The 24,345-nt window shown below is 37.9% G+C and overlaps 1 long non-coding RNA gene across 1 annotated transcript in view; it reads right to left on the bottom strand.

Annotated features, from left to right (window-relative positions):
• LOC129145296 (uncharacterized) overlaps window positions 1-19,497 on the bottom strand; it is a 218,743-nt gene extending 199,246 nt beyond the window's left edge. The window contains exons 1-2 of the long non-coding RNA XR_008550631.1: window positions 19,452-19,497; window positions 15,088-15,140 (exon numbers count right to left, since the gene is read on the bottom strand). This is a non-coding gene — a long non-coding RNA (uncharacterized LOC129145296). The remainder of the gene's footprint in view (window positions 1-15,087; window positions 15,141-19,451) is intronic.
• Window positions 19,498-24,345: the final 4,848 nt, after the last annotated feature.

Below are 24,345 nucleotides of genomic sequence, written 5' to 3'. Positions count from 1 at the left end.
ACAAATACTTGAAATGTTATTGCATAAGTGAGGCTACCAGAGTGGGAGTGTGAGGGTGGAGAGTAAAGGTGGAAGAGGTCTCAATTACGGTGATGGCATGGTGGGCATGCTTCAGGTGTGATAACATACACCTGAAGAGGTGTGGACCTATACCCCTAAATTCTATACAGTGTTGTAAACCAATGTAACCTCAATAATTTTTAAAAATTATAAATGTTGGCATCATATTGCCATCTATAAAAATGGCAGGTTTACTTTGTCATATGTAAGAAAGTGAATTCTAACCTCTATTTTGCTCACACTGCATAAAATGAAACTATAAAAACCTTTGTATTGTTACTACTTGTTTATTTGCTGACTGAACTCAAACTGGGCAGTTCTTTCTCTAGTCTTGCTTGGAGCATCTTATGAAGCTGTAGTCAAGTAGAGACCTGACGAAACAGCCATCTAGGAAAGCTAGGTCACTCTCCTCAGGTCCAAGCTCACCTTACCCTTTCCTCATCATACCCTGTGTGTAATTTCTCCAGCATGGTAACTGGACCACTGCCATGACTGTTAATGACCCCAAAAGCTCATAAAAGAGTGAGAAATTGCCAGGTATTCTTAATACCTGAGCTTGGAATTATTGTAATGTCACTGCCTCTGCTTTCTCTTGAAAACGGCTCTCAGAATCAAAGGCTGTATAAAAGGAAGGAGTGGTAAGAACGTGGATGGAAGGGTGGGAATGTTTGACGTCATCTTTGGACCCTAGCTGCCACAGCTAAGTACAAGTGAAAAGGCATGATGGACAGCAAGGGATAGGAGCCAATGATGGTACCTGGGTTTTCTATCAGAATTCTCAATTCCATGGTAGAGCATTATTATAAATTAGGAAGTCAATAAAGGAGCTTGTATGAAAAGAGACAGATGAAGAAAATTAACATGAAAATGCATTCCTTAAAATTTTGCTAGTTTCTAAAATCTAAGAGTTCTATTTATTATTTAAAGAGAATATAAATGAATATGACATGACTTTTTATTATTTATTTTAATAATCTGACCAAAATCCTATCATAATTTCAGTTTTATTTTCACGAGGTATATTAAATTCCATTTTTAAAGTATCTTCCATCTCATGCATACTACTGTAGGAATCCACAAGCATGGATGGAATTCTCGTGGTCTGTTTTTGACATTGGTTTTTCTGAAGTACTCCTTTTAAAACTTGTGGAATAATACTGAAACCTCCCCCCCACCAATAGATAATCTTCCCTCCTTGTGTTTATTACTGAGTATCCAAGCCATCGTTATAACCACTGCAGCACTTCATTAATTGAGGTCATGGAAAGCTCAGGGCGGCCATCTCTGCAGGATTGTGGCTTGAAACCTTCCAGAGTGACTAATTGACTATCTGCCCTCCAAAGTGGGAGGAGTGATGGTGGCATTAAGGGATCCACATAATGCTGGGTTTGCTTTTTTTTGTAATTGTTATGACATATTATTGGGGTAACAAGTCCAGATGTCAGGCATGAAGGCCAGCAAATTTGAAAAAGGATAAAAATGAGATGTGGGTATGCAAAGGGAAATGCTTGAAATAAAGAAAAAAAAAAACAACTCAGTGACATCCTTTGTAGTAATAGCTATATGGTCTGAGATGGAGGTGTTTATGGTTGCAGCTAGTCTTTTAGATATAAAGGAAGGCAAAATGAGGGACACTGTTGATGTACAATTTAGTGCTATAGGACACTGAAGATTGCTTTTGTCAGAGTTTGTTCACCTATGGTTTCTTTAGAAACATGTAAATAGGGCAAATTTTGAAATTTTAATTTCTTCAAACTATTCATGTCAAGAAGGTCAAGAAGAAATCTTTTGTTTCTTTTAAACTGTCTCTTTTCAGGGAAGCCAGAAGATGACACAGGATTATTTGTTTACCATAAATTTAGAAATTTGGATGACCTACCTGAAGTCAGTTCCTTTATTCTTTAGTGAAAAAGTTAGGACTGAGCTATAGCAGTTGTTCCTGCTATAGAATAATGTCTGTGAGTTTCTCAACTTTCTTTGAGTCTCTATCCATACTTTCTCAAGGTCAATTCATTCAATTTCCTCTCCCTGAATACACTTAAAGCTGATAATTCTCAGGGAGTGTGGAGGAGAATGTTGTGACGTGCTGCTTAGATCCCCATTCAAGAATGAAGGAGTTATTATGCAAGATTGTGGTAAGATTGCCCCCAAAGTAGCATGCTGGCTGCCTTCAGGGTCTACCTGCAGAGTGCCACCTTGCCCAAGTCACTTTTGTGGGATATTTGGCAATCAATGACTAACTCAAGTAATGGTTTTGGAGGTCTACCCCTTCCCCCCACTAGAAGGGTACTAGAAACTCATCCTACCTTTGAATTCCTCTGCTGTCCTTAAAGTTCAACCTCTTCTGCTCAAGCCTTCCTCTCTTCTCTATTACAAAAGTTGATTCAAAAGCACTGGAGTTCTCTGGCAAGTCAATTCTGAAACAGGTCACCTTGCACACACTAATCCTGTTTCTTTTTTTTCTTTTTTTTTTTTTTTTTTAAAGATTTATTTATTTATTTATACAAGCACTGGGTACAGTCAGAAGCGCGGGAGGGTGAGAGAATCCACCAGAGCCAGAGCGGGGAGCAGAGCAGGCAGAAGGACCGAAGTACACTGCTGAGGGGGAGCAGCGGGCGGCAGGAGAGGTCTGCGCGCCATGTGGGACCCTCCTCCCGTGGCCAGGGAGCAGCCGGGGATCGAACCGGCGCCACAGAGACCGCGGGCAGCTTCGCAACCCAGCGCTCAACCGCTGCGCCACCGGGGAGGCCCCTAATCCTGTTTCAGAATCAACTTTCCAGAGAACCCAAGCAACCTCTTTCCTTGAGTCTCAGATTCATAAATTAAGTTGTTAATTGACATTTATGCTTGCATTCACAAAAGTCATCACAAACTTGGCATGTTCAGAACTGAACTCCGAAAAGCTGCTTCTTCTATGAGAATTGTCCTGCTCAGTGAATGCTACTGCCTGTTACCTAGCTACCACATCACCAGACATCAGCATTGTCTGATTCTGCTTTCTTTATTAAAATTCACATTCTCTGGGTCAACTTGTCAGTCCTACCTCCTCAGTGACCCCAAATCTATTCACTTTTTCATTATTTCCACTGCTATAGCAATACTCATGCTACCATCAGTTCTCACTTGGCCTGTGCCCAGTCTCCCAACTGTATCTCAGTGCCCACACTAAGTCCTCTAGAGTGATCTTCCACAAGAGCCAGAGAGCTCCCATCTAACACTAAAATGTGATATTGCCACTTTCCTAATTCTAATGGTTGCCCTGTAAGAATCAAATCCAAACTTCTCCCTGAAGCTGTTAAATGAATCCTTACATATCTTTTCAACTACTGATGGTTCACTGCTTCCCAGCATGTTGGCTTTCTAGGTCTATTGTACACACTGATTCCTTTTGTTGTCCCAGGGTATAGTCAATATCTGGATGGTTCTTCTCTATGATCACTGCTCCTCTTCCCTTGGATCCCAGAAATTATTTTTTCAGAGGTCATCTCAATAAAGCAACTTCCAGTCCTTTTTATCAATTGACTTTATTTTACCCTTTTCACAGTACTCACTAGCCCTGAAATTTGCTGATGTATGGACTGAATTTAGTTCCTGTAAAATTCACATGTTAAAACCCTAGTCCCTAGTGTGACTAACTGGAGATGAGGTTTTTAGGAGTTAATTAAGGACAAATAAAACCGTGAATGTGGAACCCCACGGCGATAGGACTGAACTTAGAGGAAGGCCTAAGATGGAGCATTCTCTCTACACCCCAAGTCCCCTTTTCCCCAAGTGGAAGCACACAGAATGTGGCAGCCACATGCAATCAAGCCAGAAGAGTGCCTTTAAGGGAACCAACCACAGTAGCATGCTAATCTCAGACTTTGTATCCAGAACTTGAGAAAATTTCCATTGTTCAAGCCACTCAGTTAATGGCATTGCATGGCATACAGTGTAGACTAACACATTTACTTGTTGGGTATCGTGTTATCTTTCACAGTAAGAAAGCAAGTTTCTCAAGGTCTTCCCAGCTCATTGCTATATCTTCAGTGCAAGAGACACTGTCTGGCATGTAGTAGGCACATAGTATGAATATAAAAGCAGGTAGGGTAATGCTTGCCTTAAAACACAGTTAAGTTGGAGTAAAAGCCCCAAGTATAAATTTAAGAGTAAGATAAATTTAAGAACTGCAGTTTAGGCAACATGGCAGGCTAGATCTAGAGAAACCCTCCTACCCTCTATCATTCAAAAACTTGAATCCGGCTTGAAACATCTCTTTAAACTAGAAACAATATGAGAAACATACACAGGGTCAAAAATGAATGACAACTAAAAAATGTTAAGCTATAACCAACTAAATTTAGGCAGATCTACTGATCATGGAGTTAAGGAAAGATGTTTGTGTGTGTTTTGTGAAAAATGAAAGTTAGATTCTTGAACAACTTGTAGAAAGTTCATAATATTCAAATGTTAAGAGAAGACTATTTCAAGAAGTTGGTTTAAGTTATCAGACACTTATAAAAAAAACTGATTGGGAGAGAGCTTTCAAAAATTTCTAAGTCCATAGTCAATGTTGAAAAGTGAGGCAAGGCCAAAATGCAAGAAAGCTGTTTGAATGTAATTATGTCTCCTCCTTCTCAATCTTCTCCTTCCTATTAGCTCTCATTTTTCTTTCCCATTTGTGATTCTTCATTCATTTGGAAGATTATCTTATAGATGCCAGGCTATACAGATTGCCTTTTAACTAAAATAAATGTAGATTAAATGATACCTAACTTCAGGGTTTAGGGTCAAGTCAGGAGCGTGTAGTATGAGAATGACAGACGGCTGTAGAGGTGCATATGCAGAGAAGGGAAGTGGGGAAAGGAAGGATGACTATCTTTATGGCTCCAGTATTTACTTACTGTCTGTTCTCTATGGGCTATATAGAAGAAACTCCTAGGCATTTTGTTTATAATTTAAGTAGACTGACTTCCTGCTATCACTTCAAGGAATCCTATCATTTCTGGTTGACCAGAATTGATTCTGTTATTTGAGGTATTTTTATACATGTTCTAAGTATAGCTTTTCTTAGTCTGTAGTTCTTACGAGTCTAATTCTGGTCTTAATAGATAGGTTTCTGTTCAGTGAAGTGGTAGATATGAATTTGGTAAAATGACTACTTTAGTTACTTTTACTCTAATTTAAAAAGCTGAGTATCTAAAAGTAGAATTTATGTTCTTTCTCATCTGAAGATGCAAAAATGCTGTTAAGATCTGGTCTCAAAACCAGATCTTAAAGTTAGAACATGTGGCCGGCAGTTTGAAGAGGAATTTGCTGGTAACAATGAGTTGAGTGAAAATGAGAGAAGTAGCACACTTCATTGTGATTGAGGTTTACTAAATCATGGCCTTTTACAGTCAAAGATAACAATGCCCTGACACTGCTCTGCTGAATGTCTGAGCACCTCACTAAGGTTGAATTTTATCATTCTCTTATTCAAAGATTCAATGCTCATTAACAGAAACCCACTAAGAGGAGTATACTTTGTGGCTTCAGCAACCTACCAAACCAAACATTTGCAGGTCAACTCAGGAGAAGAAAAATGTTATCTTTCAAGATGGCTATTACTATGCAAGCAGAAAAATATCACTAAGCAGGATATTTTTTATGCTTTGAATTTTGTATTAATCTTCCTCTATAATGCTTCCTAATTTTAAGTACCAAATTGAAATGACAGTGTGTGACTGTGCTTTATCTGCCTATTACTATAAATTAAATATCCTTATAATTTTGTTCCTGTATTTGCCCTTCTGTACTTAACATTTTCCCAAAGATCATGTAACATTTTCTAACATTGTTCTTCCCTAGGTTTTACATGTCTAGAATCCACTAAACAGAATATTCAGTAATTCACACTTGAGAAAGTGAAGCACAATAATTCAATGTGTTGTGTTATAGGTAGTTTGTTGAGAAAAGTATTAGGAAAATATAGAGGTAAATGGGAGCAAAGAATTTCATACTAATGGTGATGGACAGGACTCCTGGCTATTTTAGAGGTGAAGGGTAAATAGTAGGGAGAGACACTAGTCATGATAAATGGATTTCCAGGGATCTTTTTGATGGTCACTGTGATCTGTAACTGGGTGCAATCAGCAATGAGAATTCAGATGCTGTAACGAAATATTTCAATATTTACTTAAACACTGTCTCAGAACTAGCAAATTCATTTAAATGCCATTTAAATATCACAGAAATTCCTAATATCAGTTGAATTCTGCTTATATCTTCATAAGCCTACAGCTATATTTTAAAATAATATTTACCACCTTAACAAAGATAATGTTTTCCAGAATTTTGAGTTGAATTATTCAGAGTTCAGTGGGATAAGTTTCATGCTCTGCTGGCGTGCCTTCTTGGGTGATATGCTTCTTGGTCAACTACTACCAGTTAATAGTGCACAGCTGCAAGACTGAGAACCATTTGCAATCTGCTGGTGATGTTTCCAATCAGATATGAGACAATTAGTAAAGGAAGAGGAGACAAAAAAACAATTATGGTTTTTATGAAGAGGAAGAAACTCCAGCTGTTTGGATGGCTACATATTATTAAAAAGGATAGACTTCCTTAAAACATGAATGTAACAGATGTTTGCCAAGGCCTTGGAAACCGAAGGGAAAATAGGGTTGCCATAACCATATGGAAACAGCACAATCTGTGGCATTCCATTTCTCTTTCAAAATCTTTCTGCTGGTTTACTAAGTCCCTGGTGTGATCTCATAAGAGTCAGAAGGGCTACTGCTGCCCTTTTCTTCCTACATTTAGCATTCACCTTTCAGCTCATTCTGACACTGATTAGATCAGAATTTGCTACACTGATATTCTGTCTCACTCTCAACGCTGACTGCCAAGGTTGGCTATCAAATTGACTGTATCTACCTGGTCAATTCAAGGCAATCTTTTTATTATGCTACATGAGTAGATGCACTAAAGTGCAAGATGTTTAAAAATAATTTTTTTCAGTTATATCTAGTCTCTCAAAAATGAAAAAATCTCTAGATACTTAGGACCCCATCCTTCAGTACTGATCTTGATAGGCAAGAATTTAAGAAGATGCATACTATAGTTCATTTATATTTTTACTTCTTTGAAACTCATATTCTTTAGAAAAAATTATAAAAGTCAGCTCTCTTTTCTCTAAGAATGACATGTCTTCTTCTAGTACAGTGTCTGATAGATTAAGGAATATCCACTTTTCCCTGTTGATGTAAATTTTGGGCTCAGGGTTAACTGCCATAGTTGACCTATGTAATTCTTTTCCACTTAAAAAAAGTCAATGTCTCCATGCATATATAACCAAGTTCAGTATATGCTTTCCTTTGATACTGCTAAGTGTCTACAGTTACAATTATACATAGTTTGGATTAGTTACACAGATTTCTTTGGTACCATTCATCTAGCTTAGGGGCAGCAAGTAAGACTTCTTTCCTGCACTGACAACACTGTGCTTAGAATAAGTGTTCAATTGATTAGTTGTAACTTCTATGGTGTCACTGGTAGAACAACAGCTACTTATTTTTCTACCCCTAAGAAAGAATAATGGTTTCTAATTCTGGTTCATTTCCCACTTCTCATTTACTCTTTTTCCCACCGTCGGGTAGTAATGATTTATTTTAATGATTATTGAAGAACTAGCCTACCATAATGATCCATAATATAAGAAAGTAGGAGAAGGAATTTTACATGAAACAAATATTGAAAGGAGTGAATTTCTAGTTCTCTAAATTGCCCCCTAGTTAATATAACTTCATTTTTCCTAGCAAAGAATAAAGAATATGGGAGAATTTGGTAAGTTTATCTTCAGTGTTTCCCACTTTCTGTGACATTCCAGTTTTTCAGAGGTATAATTTATATTTCCCTCATATTCTGAGGACCTCCCTATCTTTTCTGAGTGCTAAAACCTACCTTAGATCATAACAAAAAGGTTAATTCATGCTGGCAAGAAAATTATTATTTTTTTTTTTTCTGTTTGCAAAGTTCCGTTTACTCCCTTCCTGCCCGAAAGCTCGCCGCTCTGGCAAGAAAATTATTAACCACAATAGTAATACTAATTGTAATAGATATGTATTTCAATTTTTATGTCTTTCAAAAAATGTATAAATTTATGTCCATACTACTGAAAACAATCTACAGATTCAATGCCATTTCCTATCAAAATTTCAAAGGGATTTTCACAGAACTAGAGCAAAAAAATCTAAAACTTGGATGGAACAACAAAAGACTCCAAACAGCAAAAGCAATCTTGAGAAGGCCAAATTAATCTTGAGAAAGTAAAGACAAAGGCGTTATACTCCTGATTTCAAACTATATTGCAAAGTAATAGTAATCAAAACAGTGGTACTGGCATAAAAGTATACATAGATCAATGGACCAAGTTAAAGAAATTCTGTTTCTCTAGACCTGAAATAACCCTAGAAACCCTCCCCCCCACACACAGAGTTAATTAAGGATGTATCACAGTATCTTTAATGAATGATGCCCCAAAACAAATGAGTGGTTCAGAAAGATGTGGTATACACACAATGGAATATTACTCAGCTATCAAAAGAGAAACCCTTGCCATTAATGACAACATGGATGGAACTGGAGAGGATTATGTTAAGTAAAATAAGACAGAAGGAGAAATACAAATACTGTATGGTGCCATTTATATGTAGAATATAGAGAAACAAAACAAAGGGTCAGATAAAGCCAACCCAATAACAAACAGGTTTTTGCAGGTAAATTAATAGAAAATATTTCATGGCACTAACAGATGAATTCCCAGACCACATACATATCAAAACTAACTGAAGGGAAAATGGAATTTGAAGTATCCTATGGTCAATAACTAATTGAATAAACATTTTCCCATAAAGAAAACAACTCAAATTATTTTATAAACCAAGTCTACTAAATTTTTATTGAGGAGAAAATAATTCTTACAAGCTTTTCCAGGGACAAGAATGGCAATAGCCCCAGAGTAATTTAATGAGGTCAGTATAAATATGATACTAAAACAAAGGAGAATACATCCTAATCTCATTTAAGCACATACATGAATAAGTCATATGTTAAATAAAGATAAACCTTACTTGCTCAGTATAAGCTATCAGGGAAACATAACAAATCTATAAATATCATGCATCTCTGACAGATTAAAAAGCGTGTGCGTGTGTATATATATAATCCTCTCAATCCATGTAGGAAAATATTCCATAACATTAAATATTCCATGATGATATAGTTCTTATCAAACTTAGAACATCTCTACTAAAAACCTACCAATAATCCATGTCAGATATAATATTTATTGATATACTATTGGTATGTTTCAGGAGTACAACTTCACTCTTTGATATATGTATATACCATACTATCCACCAAAGATTTATTACCATTCACCAGTATCAAATTGACTCCCCTTTCATTTTTTCTACCCTGTTCTCTAGTACCACCATTTAGTCAGAGATTAAGAGAGGTTTTTTTTTGTATTTGTTTGCTTATTTCTTTATATTTCATATGTGTGTAATCATCCAGATTTGTCTCTTCTTTCACTTAGAATAATCACCTAAGTTCCATGAAATCTGCAATAGATAAGTGTTAGAAATGTTCCTTCTGAAATCAGGAGAAAGACAAGACAACCTCTTCTATTTAATCCTTTAATTCTTCCATTTAATTCTTTAATTTCTTTTATAACCTCTTCCATTTAATTCTTTATCATCATGGAATACTAGCAAGCATAGAAACATATACCTATATCCATGGATAGATATATATATAGATCTAAAATATCAGAAGAAAAAAAACTAATTCTCTGTTCATATTATTGTCAACTTGAAAATCTAAATGTATAGGCACTAGAATCCATGAGTTTAAAATATTGGCTGCATACAGTGAGATCTATGTACAAAACAGGTTGCACTTCTAACAGAAAACAATTTATATGTGTTTTAATTATACCTGTTTCTGTTGTATTTATTATATAGCTGAATATGTATCCAGGAATAAGCCCCAAAATGAATACCTCAGTTTTTTTGGAGACAGTTTTAAACTTTTATAATAGACACCTAAGAGACCTAAACCAAAGGAAAGATAAAACCATGATCATGGACAGAAAGTGTCACCAAGGTGTTAATTTTTAGAAATTTACCCTTAGTTACAATGCAATACTAGCAAACTATTTTTTTAAATATTTGAGAAAATATATGGAGCTCAGGGGCCAAAAGATAGCTTTTACTAATAAGATAATATCAAATGGTATATTTGCCTACAAGAAAGTAATTGTAATTAAGGGAGTCTGTTGTTAATACAAAAACAGGAACACTGGAACCTCCCTGGTGGTGCAAGAGGTTAAGATGCAACCTATGAAGCTACCCCCAGCCACTGCAGCAGGAGTTCTACCCCCAGCCACTGCAGCACGAGTTCGATCCCCGGCCTGGGAACCACACACATGGCACAGCAGACCTCTCCTGACTCACACACTGCTCCCTTCAACAGTGTATTTCAGTACATCTGCCTGTTCTGTCCCCCACTCTGTCTCTGGTGAACCCTCTCACCCTCCACACCTCTGGCCCATACTCCAGTTCTTGTATGCATAAATAAATAAATATTTAAAAAAAAACAGAAATAGGAACACTGAACAATGTAGAGAAAGGAGAAGTAGACCTATACACATATGGCAATTGATATCTGATAGAGATGCCATTACAGATCACTGGGGAAAGATACCACCATTCAGTAAATGGTGCTGGGACAACTGATACTGATATAGGGGAAGTGAGCACACAGTCCACACAAGCCATTTCCAACTTGATTAAACATTTAGATGGGAAAGGCAAATTTTAAAATGTTTATAAGGCACACAAGGGTGACAATCTTTACAAGTTCAGGACAAAATAACTTAAGGGAACAGCTTGGTAAATTTAAGTACTTTAAAATTAATTTCTTTTTCATCAAACTACATCATGAAAAGAGTGAAAGCAAATCTCATCCTGAATGTATTTTCAAGAAATATAGCTTAAAATGACTTTGCATCAAGGATGTATAGATAAATATTACAAGTAATATTAACAAAATTCCAACAGTGTAAGGTCAAAAAATATGAACAGACATTTCAACAAAGGGGAAACAAATATAGGAAAACACATAAAACAGAAAAAAACTTATGAAAAGATGCTCAGTTTTATCAGATATCAGGAAGATGCAATTCACAAGATATACCTTAATACCCATACACTGCCAAATTTTAAGAAGCCAGAGAATACTAGGTGCTCTGAATCCTCACATACTTCTATTGTAGAGTGTATTGGTGCAAACACTGAGTGCATACTTTGGCATATAGGGCCTGGCAAATCTACTTCTTGATATATTCATCTGAGAAACTCATTTATGTTCACCAAGAAAAATGTAGAAGAATTTTTTTACACAAGTTATTTGCAAGAACCCAAGAATTCATAAACTAAAGAATAAATACATTTATGGTATAAACAAATGAAATGGTATAGGAACGAAAATGAAAGAATTGGAATCACATACAGAGTCTGGTTGAATCTTAGAAACAAAGTTTTAAAAGATTACTTACAGAAGATTATATACACTTTTGGAAAGTTTAAAGCCAACTATTATGTACATGTTCAGATATACATATGCACATATAATAAAAGCATAAAAAAATAAGGCATTATAAGCACAAAATCCAGAATAGTGTTTACATGGGAGGGATAAGGAAGGAGTTCTCAGATGCTTTACTATTATGCTTCACAATATATATATATAACCATTCTTATGTATATATCAAATATTAGAAAATAAAATCACCTAAAATTTGTTATTCGGGATACCAGAGTTACAAGAATTGGTAATGAATAATTTATTAGGCTATTATAAAATGACTGGTATTCTCATCAAATCACTAAATCTTCCTAAATATCAGTAATATCAGTTGGAAATTGAATTCACTAACATGATCTTGAAGCAATTGTGAAATTGTTGAAATATGGTACCATCTACTTACATATAAGTAGCAACAAGAGACCTGAACCTTGCAGGTTCTCAATCTACATTTGCTGTCAGGATTCTGTGTCTATTTGGACAACATGCCCACCTTCCTTGAATTTGTTCTACCCATCTATGAAAATAGAATATGGATCTCTAATGTGCTTTTGTTTTAAAATAATACTGGTGCCACTCTCCATATGTTAGTGTCTTTTCACATTCTACTTCTATTTCTTCTTTCCCTGGGCCACAGTAACCAGAGAAATACTCAAGGTACATGCTATAATCAGAGTCAGAACTGATTTTTATCTTTACCTAGATTATTTTGGCATTCTAATTGTAGCTTGTATAACTTCACCTGATTATTACATATGTCTGGTTCCAGCTCACATCTGACATAGATGCTAGGTGACATATGTCTTATGTCCATGATCCCACTGTGAGCCACTGCCCCTAACAATTTACTCCCATCTCAAGATGGTGTGGCCTTCCAGGTGCCTTCTAAATGACCACCTGACATCTCTATGTACAAGCTTTCATAACTCTTGAGTTGAGCCAGAAAATCATTTATTCCCAATTCCTTTAAAAATTTTATTCCCTAGGTCCTTATACAAATAGTACTGACAACTTGTCCAGAGGAGATCACACGACGAAATATTAGCTAGCCATTCACACAATAAAGCTGTGTAAAAGCCAGATTCAGTGGCTTACAAAACACTGGCATTTCTTACTTTTTGGGTTTTTTTTTTTTTTTTTTTTTTTTTTTTTGCCTTTAGGCCGTGGATCTGCTGGTCTTAGCTCTACATGCCTCCATACTCTTGGACCAGATGTTACTTGAGCATATACTTTCATGGCAGATTATAGAAGTGCAAGGAGCCACATCCAATCCAACAAATTTATGAACTTTACTCCAGTCAAGGCTATGTATATTTTATTGGCTAAAGCAAGTTGTTTAGCAAAACCCAACATTAATGGTGTGTGTGGGGGGGTGGGGTGGGGGCGGTGTGTGGATAAGACTTTCTAGTCTAATTTACTGCAAGATGACAAACACAAGCAAAAAAATATGAAAAATCCAATTCACCAAAAACACTCATACAAAGTCAAAATGGAAAGTAAAAAGCATTTAAATATTTTTCTTCCACTGCTGAGTTTCTACCTCCCTTTTTTTCACCTTATTAGTTTGAGTTAAAACCATAAGTAAGACTTTAAAATCAACAGACTGCCTCAATTTACATACATTTTAGAGAGAAAGAGGAAATATATGTTAAAATATTATGTCTGTGGAAAAATCTAGATATTGACAAAATATATTCTCCTGCTATTCTGACAACTGACTGACAATCTAAAATGCAGGATGATAAAATTTGTGTCTGTCTGATGAATGACAGTCAGTGGAAATGTGGTGGAAAGAGCTCCAACTTTCAAACCAGACAGATCTAGTTCTCAATTCTGGTCCCTGATGATGCTAGGTTTGATCTGGCAATTGGTTTAAATTCTCTGAGACTCATGTTCTAGTGTGGGGAGAGGGGATAATATCATTTTTGAGATATTGCTGTGAGGATCTTTAAGTATGTGAAAGGATTAATATCTGACACTTGGCATGGAAGGCCTTGCAGTTATTCTGGAAGTATTTACAATACATATTACAGAGTATTTTTGACTTTCCTGTGTATCTTTTAAAACAGATTTCTTTTTTCCTCTAAGATGGCTAAGGTGTAATTTCACATGAAAATAGGATGCTACCTCTGCTAGGAACTCTTCAAACCTATGATTCAATGATTCCAAAAAGACACTATTTATTCATTTCAGAAAACCATTTGCCACACTGCTGCATACTTTCAGATGTACAAATAAAGGGATCCCAGCTGGTTGCTTTATTTTCAAACAATTACAAAGGAAACAGTAGAATTTTGGCTTCTTGGAATTTTCCTTTGAAAATTTTCACAACCATGTGTGGTTGGAATCTGGCATTTATCTTTTGCTTCCACTCTGGAAATTTATGCAGCTCTCTAGCATTTGGTTTGGGTCACATAACTTTTCAATTCTTGGTCACAGTCATCCACTTGGATAATTTCCTTCCAGTGTGAAAAATCCCATATACCAGAATGTGTCTACACAGCATGACTTTAAGCATAATAATTGCCCATGGATTAGAAGAGTTCACACAGCTAAATCCCTTGTGAATAATAAGGAAACAAAAAACTTACATAGACGTTTTATGTGAATAACCAAGACAGAGTGTATAGCTTATAATCAGTCAAATGAATTTTCTAACCATTGACTGACTTTATAGGCATAATAAAAATATATTTTACAGCTCATGTACAGGAAAACATACCAGTCCACAAATAACCACATGAATCCTTCCAATTTTTAAATGTTTAAAAAAATTGTTTTTAGGGACTTTCAAAAACAGCTTTTAAAGATCAGCTAGATGATGTGAGTTTATGTCAGACATTATATTCTTGCCCTGCAGGACATCATTGTACCCAGGATAACTGCTCTGACTACACTTTGAGAGAAATAGTGATCTTGGGAAGACATTTATAAAGAGCTCAATCTCAAAAGATTTTCCTCTCTTGGCAAACAACAACAAAAATACCTTTATTCTTCTCACTGGAAATTTTCCCTGATTCTTTTGCCTATATCTCAACTACAACTCTTTCAAAGCTGAATTTCATATTTCTCTCTCCTAATAGGGCCCTTTGTGGAATTTTTATTCAGTCTACTATGTCTAATACTGATCTGTAGAATCTTCCTTCTTGACATTGACCCTTCCCTGGCTAGAAAAACAGTACCTGCCTCTGACTAACTTCGAATCTTTTTTGAGTCCAAAGACATTTATTTTGTTTGATGAGATAGATGATTTAAGGTAATTTCAGTTTCAATACTTGATAGCCATCCTTCCTTCCACACAGTCACCAGAGTACCAACTATGCGCCAGACATCCTGCTATGTTCCAGAATACAGAAAAAGATCAGAAAACCACTAGGTACAGCCTGTCTGCACTTGCATCCAGGCTCTGTGACTTACCAGTTGCGTCAACTTGACTAAGGTCCTTGAACTTTGTCCTTCAGTTTTCTTATCTGCAAAATGGTGAGACACAGGGCAAGCTAGAAATTAGGCAGTTTTAGGGACAGTGCAGTGAAGAATTTAGGGAGGCTTCAGAGATAAGGACAACCAAGGGAAAGTAACCCATTCCACTAGGAAAAACAAACATCCCAGAACGAAGGACAACATTGTTAATGCTAGTCCTGGTTTCCTTCAGGTGGTAAAGGCAGGCGGAGATTGGAGAAATGGAGAATGGTTTAATTTATGGACATATTAGAAGGGCAGCTGTTTAACTTCAATGCAGGGATGCCCATCCAGGGGACTGGGCCATAAATTTAAAGATGCAACAAATGGGGAAAGAGAAAGCTGTTAGATAAGGAATGTGAAGATCCCCCACTCAGTAGCAAATTAAGTGAGACAGACGAGAACTAACCAATCACAAAGAGACTGGTGGAGCTTTAGAATAATGAGGGGAAAAAAGATATATTCCCTGAGACACGACTCCACTTTGGCTTCCTTGCCCCTCCCAGGCCTGGTTCCCTGGCCTGGGAGTCCCACTTTATTTCTGTTCTTTTTCTCCTCAATAAACTTTTCTTTCTCTAAACAAACCTGCCTCTTCTCGCTTGCTTGCCTGAGCGTCTGCAAAGTTCCAGCTGCGGCTTTGTGAGACACCAACCCGTGGGGGTCTAGTGGCTGGGGCTCAGCGCTGCCCTGCAGCCTGGGATCTGTTCCTGGCTGGGAGACTAGGCCTGACAATTCCAGTATCAATGGGAGAGTTATAGAGCCCTATGTCAGAGTTGTTTTGAGGGTTAAGTAATGCATACATGCAAATTGCTTAGAGTTCATAGATGATTCTGTGAACAATGCTAGTCCTATGTCCTCCGACCTGTTTTGTTACCATAATCACCCTGTTTCTTGACCTTCACCAGGCTGACCACCATCATAATAAAAGAAGGGGCTCAGTTTATATGGAAGCAGACACAAACATTGCAAAAACCCTTCAAAATATAGGTTCACAATAACCTGGTTCTGGTTTTCAGAATCTTTGGGATAGAGTTTGAAGTTCAAAGACAGATAATATACTTCTAACTTTTCAAGGGAACATTTCAATACTTCTTGTATAAGAGCTAAAAATATTATAGGTTTACACAACCAAAACCCTTTTGCCTCACCTGATTTAAAAAAAAAAAAAAAAAGACTACTTGTTGATCATGGAGCTAAGAACATGCTTTAGGCTAAGAGTTGTGTACAAGATCTTCATGTGAGTAGTCCTCATATATTACTGCTTTGCTTTATGCTTACGCAATCTTACCGCATAATGAGATAACATTTCTAAAGGACGTTTATAATTCCTATTCATCTTTCTTCCAATATTTTATTATATTTTTAAACATAAACATGAAAATTTTACAGTGAATGCACATTATCAACCATTGAGTTACAGTTACCTTTTTTCTAAAATGTGCCTTGCACATATATCCATCCCTGTATCTACCCCTCTATTCATGTATTAGCTTATCTTATTTTCTGGTACATTTCAAAGTAACTTGCAGATGTCAGTACCTCTATCATCCCCCATTGCAAGATGGATGGAACAAGAAGGCATTATGATAAGTAAAATAAATCAGAAGGAGAAAGACAAATTCTGGATGGTATCACTAAGAGGTGGGATATAGAGAAACTAATAAAAGGAACAGATAAAGTCAAACTTAAAAACTAACTCTAGAAAACTGAGTATAGAGCTGAGGAATTCTGAGGGGCAGAGGGGTAAGAACAGTGTGGGGAGGGAGCACAATGGATTAAGGTGGTGGTCACTGTGGTAATAACACTTGAATGGGTTGGAGAGGCATTCTATAACCCTAAAATATAAGCAACAATGTAAACCAATGATATTTCAATTTAAAAAAAATTGGGGGGTCCTCCCTGGTGGCCTAGGGGTTAAGTCTTAGCACTATCACCACGACAGCCTGAGTTTGTTACCCTGCCAGGGAGCTGACCAACACATGGCGCAGCAGACCTCTCCTGTCTCACCCACTGCTCCCTTCAGCAGTGTATTTCAGTAAATCTGCCAGTTGTGCTCCCCACTCTGTCTCTAGTGAATCCTCTCAAGTCCCTTCCCCCCTCCCCCCACACCTCTGGCTGCATCACAGTTCTTCAACGTAAAAATATAAAAAAAAATTAAAAATTGGGACAAAGAATACATTATCATTGTCAATGAATTATCTCTACTTTGCATCAAATTTTTTCCTAAATTGATTTTGGATCTTGTTTGTTTCTTCTTTTGATGCTGTGTAGACAACCCTGGTTATTTGCAATTTCAAGTCTGAGAAAGTTTAAAATGATATGTGCTTGGGATATGTCAGAGGGATAGGACTTGTCACAAAGAACAAATGACTGCTAGAATGGTGTAGTCATCTCTTATTTACAAATTTATGAAAAAACAGAGTTCTGAAGTCACAACCAACCAATCAAGGAGGAAAATTATGACTGTGCCACACATTGTGTGATTCTCTTGATCTTCCTTCTTGCAATTTATTATGATTGTGAAATTCTATTAATAAACCATTGTAAGCGTTTTCATTTCAGGTCAGTTTGGTTACCCAATAAATGTCTCATGTAGGACAAAGTGAGTAATATGATTTAAAAACATTTTCTGCCCAAAATTTAGTTTTCTAATTCTGAAAATCAATTACCAGAATTGTTTCTAGCTCAGTCTTTACACTATACATTTCTGGACACAACCCTCTTTAATTGAACACATCAGTATTAAAAGTCCATAGTTTGGTATTCAGGAAATTTAAGGAAAGATGGTCACAGTTCTTGCATTTAAATATATTTCCATCTAGAAGAGAATGGAATGAATAGGAACAGTATCTAATCTGTAGATAATATTTGACAAGGACTATGATATACTCATCCACTAGACAAAAACATATTATATATCTTCCATGTTGTGAGCAGTTGTCTGAAATTCTGGGGACATAGCCATGAAGAAGGCAGTTACATTATATACTTCACAGTTTGGTAGGACTGACAAATATTTACCAAGACAGCCTGAGTCTCCACAATGGACCAGATACTGTAAAACCAAAGACGGAAAGTTCTGCTTCAAGGTGTTGACAGTTTAATGATGTTAATAAGTTAAGCAATGACTAAACAACATAAGAGCACTGAAAGAGGAGGCAGGGTATTACAGAAAGTCAAGGGATAGGTCAAGAGAAAGTACAGTCATTATCCTATTTTCTAATCATAAATTTGTTAAGTTTTATTATATGCTATAAAAATATGGGAAACACTATAGTTTAAGTAATCTAGATGCCTGCTGAACAACTTATAACATGTTGAGTGTCAGAGGAAATGAGAATGTGGAGAAAGAAATTCTCTTGGTGTCAATAGGAAAAGCTTCCTGAAAGAGAGGTCATTTGAACCAAGTTCTTCAGGAGGGCTGCACAGTGCCCCCAGGAAGGAGGATTCAGTATTAGCTCATGTACAGAGGGTGGGAAGTATACCTCTTTAGCACTTGGTGAAGAGACTATGTGATCAGATTTGGGCGTAAGAGTATTAAGGCAGGAAAATCATTAATTAAGTGCTTTTCTAGGTCTTGAAAGATCTGTGTGCCTTGATAAAACAAACACACTCAGGCTTTATCTTGAATGCAAACTTCAACATGGGAAATAAGTTGAAGACACCTGGTAAATATGGGGCATCTTGACACCTAAAAGTGATAAAGACAAGCAACAAAACTGGTGTAAAGTCAATGTCTATCAGTTTCAAGAATTTGCTTAAACCAATTATAGTGTTTATTCATTGACTCTCCACATTTTTGTTGAGAAATTAACTACCACATACTCTATCAACTGTTATTATAGGAAGAGAAATATAAAATACCAACACAAAATAGTGCATGATGACAAGGAAAGCAGATATAGTAACAACTCACAGTATTCTAAACCGTATAAATAAGTGAAATGGAGGACACATATTGGGTACAGAAAGGATTTTTTTTTTAGGTAGGTTTATCATAAAAAAGGAAAGAAAAGGATGCTTGCAGGCAGGAAAAGAGCTGCCCCTGAAAAGGGACAGGTTTATTAACATAGATGCCTGCATAGACACAGGCGGGTGGTCTTGAAAGATGAGCTGCTGAAATAACGAAATTCGAAGAATGATTTTAGAAAGGATTCATGGCTCAGCAGTCTACCTGCCCGTCCCATATGCATTTTAGTAAAAGTACCTTGTGACTTTTCTTAAATGGAGTTTCCTGAAAATAGGTTCTGAGATGGAAAATTGCATGCAGAGGTTTAGAGGGAAGTTTTTGGGGAAGAAAAAACAAAGAAAAAAGAACTGACCTGTGAAGACACCCTCCCGCCAAGCACTCTTCCCATCCATGCAAGCAGCCGGATGCTTCAAAAATGGTGTAAACTAAAGGCTGCTGGGGCTTTTATCTCTAGGCTCTAGTCAATCACTGACAGCTGGGAACCATAGGCTGCCCATCCTCTGTAGGACCCCAGCTCAGCTGGGGGAAATTCCCCTAATGGACCCATCAGGGAGTCAGCAGCCTGTTTTACTGCAGATATGGCAAGCTGGTAGGTGGAAAGTTGATTGTCTGCTGAAGAGTTTCCTGTTAGTTTTTCCATTGTATGCTTGTAGTGGCAAGCAAGGCCTGGGGCAGGCTCTCTGTGGATCCACCAGACCAATAAAGTAGAGTCCTGGAACCCTCAGGGGCTTTTTCAGCCTTGTAATGATCTTTCTACACCATTTGTAGTGAGGCAACCAGGTGCAGGGCAGGCAGGGTTGTGGAGGCTGGCAAGCCTCCCAGCCCCCAGCGAATCTTTATTCTTTCTGGGCTCACTATGATGTTCTTTCATAGTCCTGCCTTTCTGAAGCCACTCATCCTCTCCTAGCAGTTCTCTCTGGCACCATCCTCTGCTGCAACCCTCCTCTTTGTTGACACCGCCCAATAGGCTCAGCCTCTAGGCTCAGGTGTGCCCACTTATGCATGCCCACACTGTGCTTCAGGTGTCCACAATCAGGTGTCCACAATCAGGCACGTGTGCCCCACACCCACACTCCCAAGCACTTTCTGCATCAACACTATCAAGGATGCAGGTAATAGCCACAGAGACCAGCGGAGTAAAAAGCCTGGCCAATTCATTTACCCTACAGTGACACTATCTGATATTTATCTTTTTTTTCTTCTAATTTATTTCACTTAGTATAATTGTTAGGGGGAAAAGGATGTCCCAAAGCTAATTCCATATAGGCTTTGTGGACTCCACCCCCACCCTAGGTCAAAGTCAAAGACACTGGGAACTCCAAATCCCACCATCACCAAAGGAAGGTGGCTGGGGCCTGAGGGTGGGGTTAAGCAGCCAGGTGGATATAAAAGGCAGACACGTGGGCTTTGGGGGCCCCCATTTTGCTCTCCGCCAGCTCGCAGGGTCCGGCCAGCTCTGAGAGTGACTTTGGGTTTCCAGGTCGTCGGATCGGGTAGGACGCATTAAAGACTTTATTTCCCTATTTTTTCCCTGAGTTGTACATTTTCCTTATTTCCTTTTCTCTTGTAAATAAACCTTTTATTAACCTTTTGTGTGTGTGTGTAGTAGAGTTTTCATAAGTCCCTTTAAAGCGCGCGGGTGAGGACCTGTTATAGAGCAACCCCGATATTAAATGGGTTCCTGGCTGTGGGTCCTCACCCGCGCGCTTTAAAGGGACTTATGAATACTACAGACACACGCAAAAGGGTTAATAAAAGGTTTATTTACAAGAGAAAAAGAAATAAGGAAAATATACAACTCAGGGAGAAAATAGGGAAATAAAGTCTTTAATGCGTCCTACCCGATCCGACGACCTGGAAACCCAAAGTCACTCTCTGAGCTGGCCGGAAGCTGCGAGCTGGCGGAGAGCCAAAATGGAGAGCCCCCCAAAGCCCACGTGTCTGCCTTTTGTATCCACCTGGCTGCTTAACCCCACCCTCAGGTCCCAGCCACCTTCCCTTTGGTGGTGATGGGATTTGGAGTTCCCAGTGTCTTTGGCTTTGACCTGGGGTGGGGGTGGAGTCCACAAAGCCTGTATGGAATTTGCTTTGGGACATCCTTTTCCCCCTAACAATTCCCCCCTTTCACTTGTTGCCACCATTTCCATGGTGATGAAGATCGAATATATGGAGGTTGGGATGCAGTCTCAGATAAACATTTTGTCAGGTTCCAGTGTGAAAGAAAACCATCAGTTTAAGCCAAAAAAAAAAAATCTGGAGGCGTTAGCCAAAACAAGACAGCAGATATGTAAAAATTACAGGAAAAAAAATCTTAAAACGGTTCAACTGATGTAAAAACACAAATTTTCTCAACCTTGATCCCAAACTTTTAACAGCAAAGCAAAAGTTTGCAAACTAAATCTACTTTTAAACCATTTTTCCTATTTTTGCATAAAATCACAGGGTAGAAATAACTAACAGCAATTTTTAGCTGGCTTTGTTGAAATATTCCATACAGGATCAGAGCGAACCGGTGGCATCCAGTCGATGTATGCTTCAGGTATAACGTTGGTCTCATCAGACTCCACCTGGGCTTTCCTCTTCTCGAGGGTACCAGGGCATTTTCGTTGGCTGGGTTGTCCAGTCCTGCCAATGGAGGCAAGCTTCCTCACCTTCTTTGGAGGTCTCTGGAACCCTACAAACAAGGCAAACAGGTTCTCCTCTTCTTGGTTCAGCTCTTTTTCAACTTTCTGGAAGAACTCCACACAAAGCCACACAATCAAACTCACGTCCAATTTTTTGTTAAAACAGACAAAATCCCTATGGAAGTTATGCAAAAACAGACTCTGAAATAAGTAGCAAAAATTACTACCACTATTTGTATGCTGTGTTGGTATCAAGGGGAGAGAAAATGTGACAAGTTAGCTTTGCTGGGAAAAAAATTGCAACCTTTCTGCAGATGCTGGTTACTCAAAACAAAACAAAACAAAACAAAAACTTCGTGGATTCAGGACAGAATGCATAAAAAAATTTCCAGTATTATGTCAAAGAAACCTTAGTAAATGTCAGGTGTATTTCCAGGTCTATTCAGTCCTTTGTAGGAAAGTTTTTTACTCTCAATAGTTCCATCAATAGGAATCTGTTGAGACCTTTTTTCCCTATATTTCCAGAAACAATTTCTGTAGATGTGAAACAATTGAATTATACAATATTACAAGGTGACAATCACCATTGACAATTTACATACATACCAGATACTGAGAGGTTTTTTCATACACATTTTAGAAAACTACTGTTAACATTTTGTACATACCAAAGTTTTACCATTTTCCCAAGTGACAATGCTTCCCTTCCAGTTTTACTTCATTAGGTAAAAGCCAAATAGAACAAATTCATGTAATGCCTTCCCAGGAGGAAAGGGAGAAACTTCGTGGAGTGTCTCAGGAGCTCTACTAAGGTTCCACAAAATTTCCTTGCATCAGTCAAATGACAGGCTACCAAATTTGTACTTGAATTTAGATTTCTGGGAAGCTTTGCCATAAATATCAGAAAATTAACAGAAACAACAATATTCAATGTCTATGAAGGCACCGGCTTAGTTCAGTAGCACAATGTTGACAATCAAACCATAACCTTTAGTTTTTCTCATAACTGGAGACTTTTTTTTTTTTTTTTCCTACGTCTATGGGCACCACATATACCAATTTGTCGATCACTGGAGGTCAAGACGGTTAGACACAAGGACATACAGACAGACAACATATAGACACAAAGAGCTCTTTAGTTACCATTCATCACGCGTGGGATATCCCATACAACTGCAGTTTGTCTGATAGGCCAAAGTAACAATAAAAAAAACAAGCAGAAAAAAAACTTCAAAGTAAAAAAAACAAAAGTTGATAGGAAATAACAAAATCAAGATTAAAAACCTTTCTATGTAAAAAAAAATACTGTCAGCATATGCATGATCCTAGATGTTACTTCACATCTCCTAAACTTTGAAAGGAAGAGATTGGTTAGAGCATGTTAGTTTTTTTTTTTTTTTTTCAGGGTTTCTTCAGAAAAAAAAATGAGTTCTTGGGTATCCTGCAACAATAACTGGAAAAGAAGTCAGTAACATTCAAGTTTCTTTCTGTTTCTTAAATAAATATCTCAAGTCTTCAATGGGTTCACAATGGGACTTCATCTCTGGGTCAATTCCTTCTGGAGCTTTCTTAACTCTGGAATGATGTACCCAGGGTTTTATACCTGCAAGTTTCAGAGAAGTATGTGTGCTTAGCAAAACGTCATATGGACCAGTCCATTTTTCTGACAGCTGGTTTTGGGCATCCCCACTCTGCCAGGTCTTCAGTAAGACCTGATCTCCAGGTTTGAAGGGATGCAATGGTTGATCAGGAGGCATAGAGATCCTTGAGTCTGCAAAGTTATGAATTACTGCCAGAACCTCCTGGATGTGTTTCACATATTGTGTGATCCGGCAACCTTGAGCTATTTCCGGATTGGCTTTTAGAACTGAGGCCTGGAAGGGTCTTCCGAACACAATTTCAAAGGGGCTTAATTGTAGCCCACTTCTAGGTGCCACTCTTATGCGAAGGAGGGCAAGGGATAGTACCTGGTCCCAGCGAAGCTGTGTTTCTTGGCACAGTTTCGCCAAGGTTTTCTTTAAGGTGTGGTTCATTTTCTCCGTTTGTCCAGAAGACTGCGGTCTCCATGCAGCATGCAATTTCCAGTTGATCTGTAACGCACTGCTTACTGCATGAGTAACATCAGAGACAAATGCTGGCCCATTATCACTCTGGATAGAATCCAGCAACCCAAAGCGAGGAATTATCTCCTTTAGCAGCTGTTTTGCAACCTCGGAAGCTTTTTCCGTCTTTGTGGGAAATGCTTCCACCCATCCTGAGAACGTATCCACAAAAACCAACAGGTATTTGAAGTTGCCTGTTGTTCTAGGCATTTGTGTAAAGTCCACCTGCCAGTCCTCAAAAGGGCACTTGCCTCGATATTGAACCCCAACGGCTTTAGGGTGGGAGTCAGTCTTGGGGTTATTCCTGGCACATAGTTGACAACCTCTCGTGATCCGTTGTGCTATTCTATGCAAATATGGTCCCTTCAAATATGGGCGCACAGTTTCTAATAAGGCATCTCTCCCATAGTGGGATCCTTCGTGAAGATGTTTTAGCACCGGATATACCAGGGCCTCCGGGAGGAGTATCATCCCATGAGAGTTTACTCTCCAAGTAGAGCTGGGGTCAAACTCAGTAAAT

This window comes from Talpa occidentalis, unplaced genomic scaffold, assembly GCF_014898055.3.
Source record: "Talpa occidentalis isolate TD23 unplaced genomic scaffold, MPIMG_talOcc4v2.1, whole genome shotgun sequence".
In the NCBI taxonomy this organism is placed as follows: Eukaryota; Metazoa; Chordata; class Mammalia; order Eulipotyphla; family Talpidae; genus Talpa; species Talpa occidentalis.
This window is presented reverse-complemented; position numbering and strand designations above follow the sequence as displayed.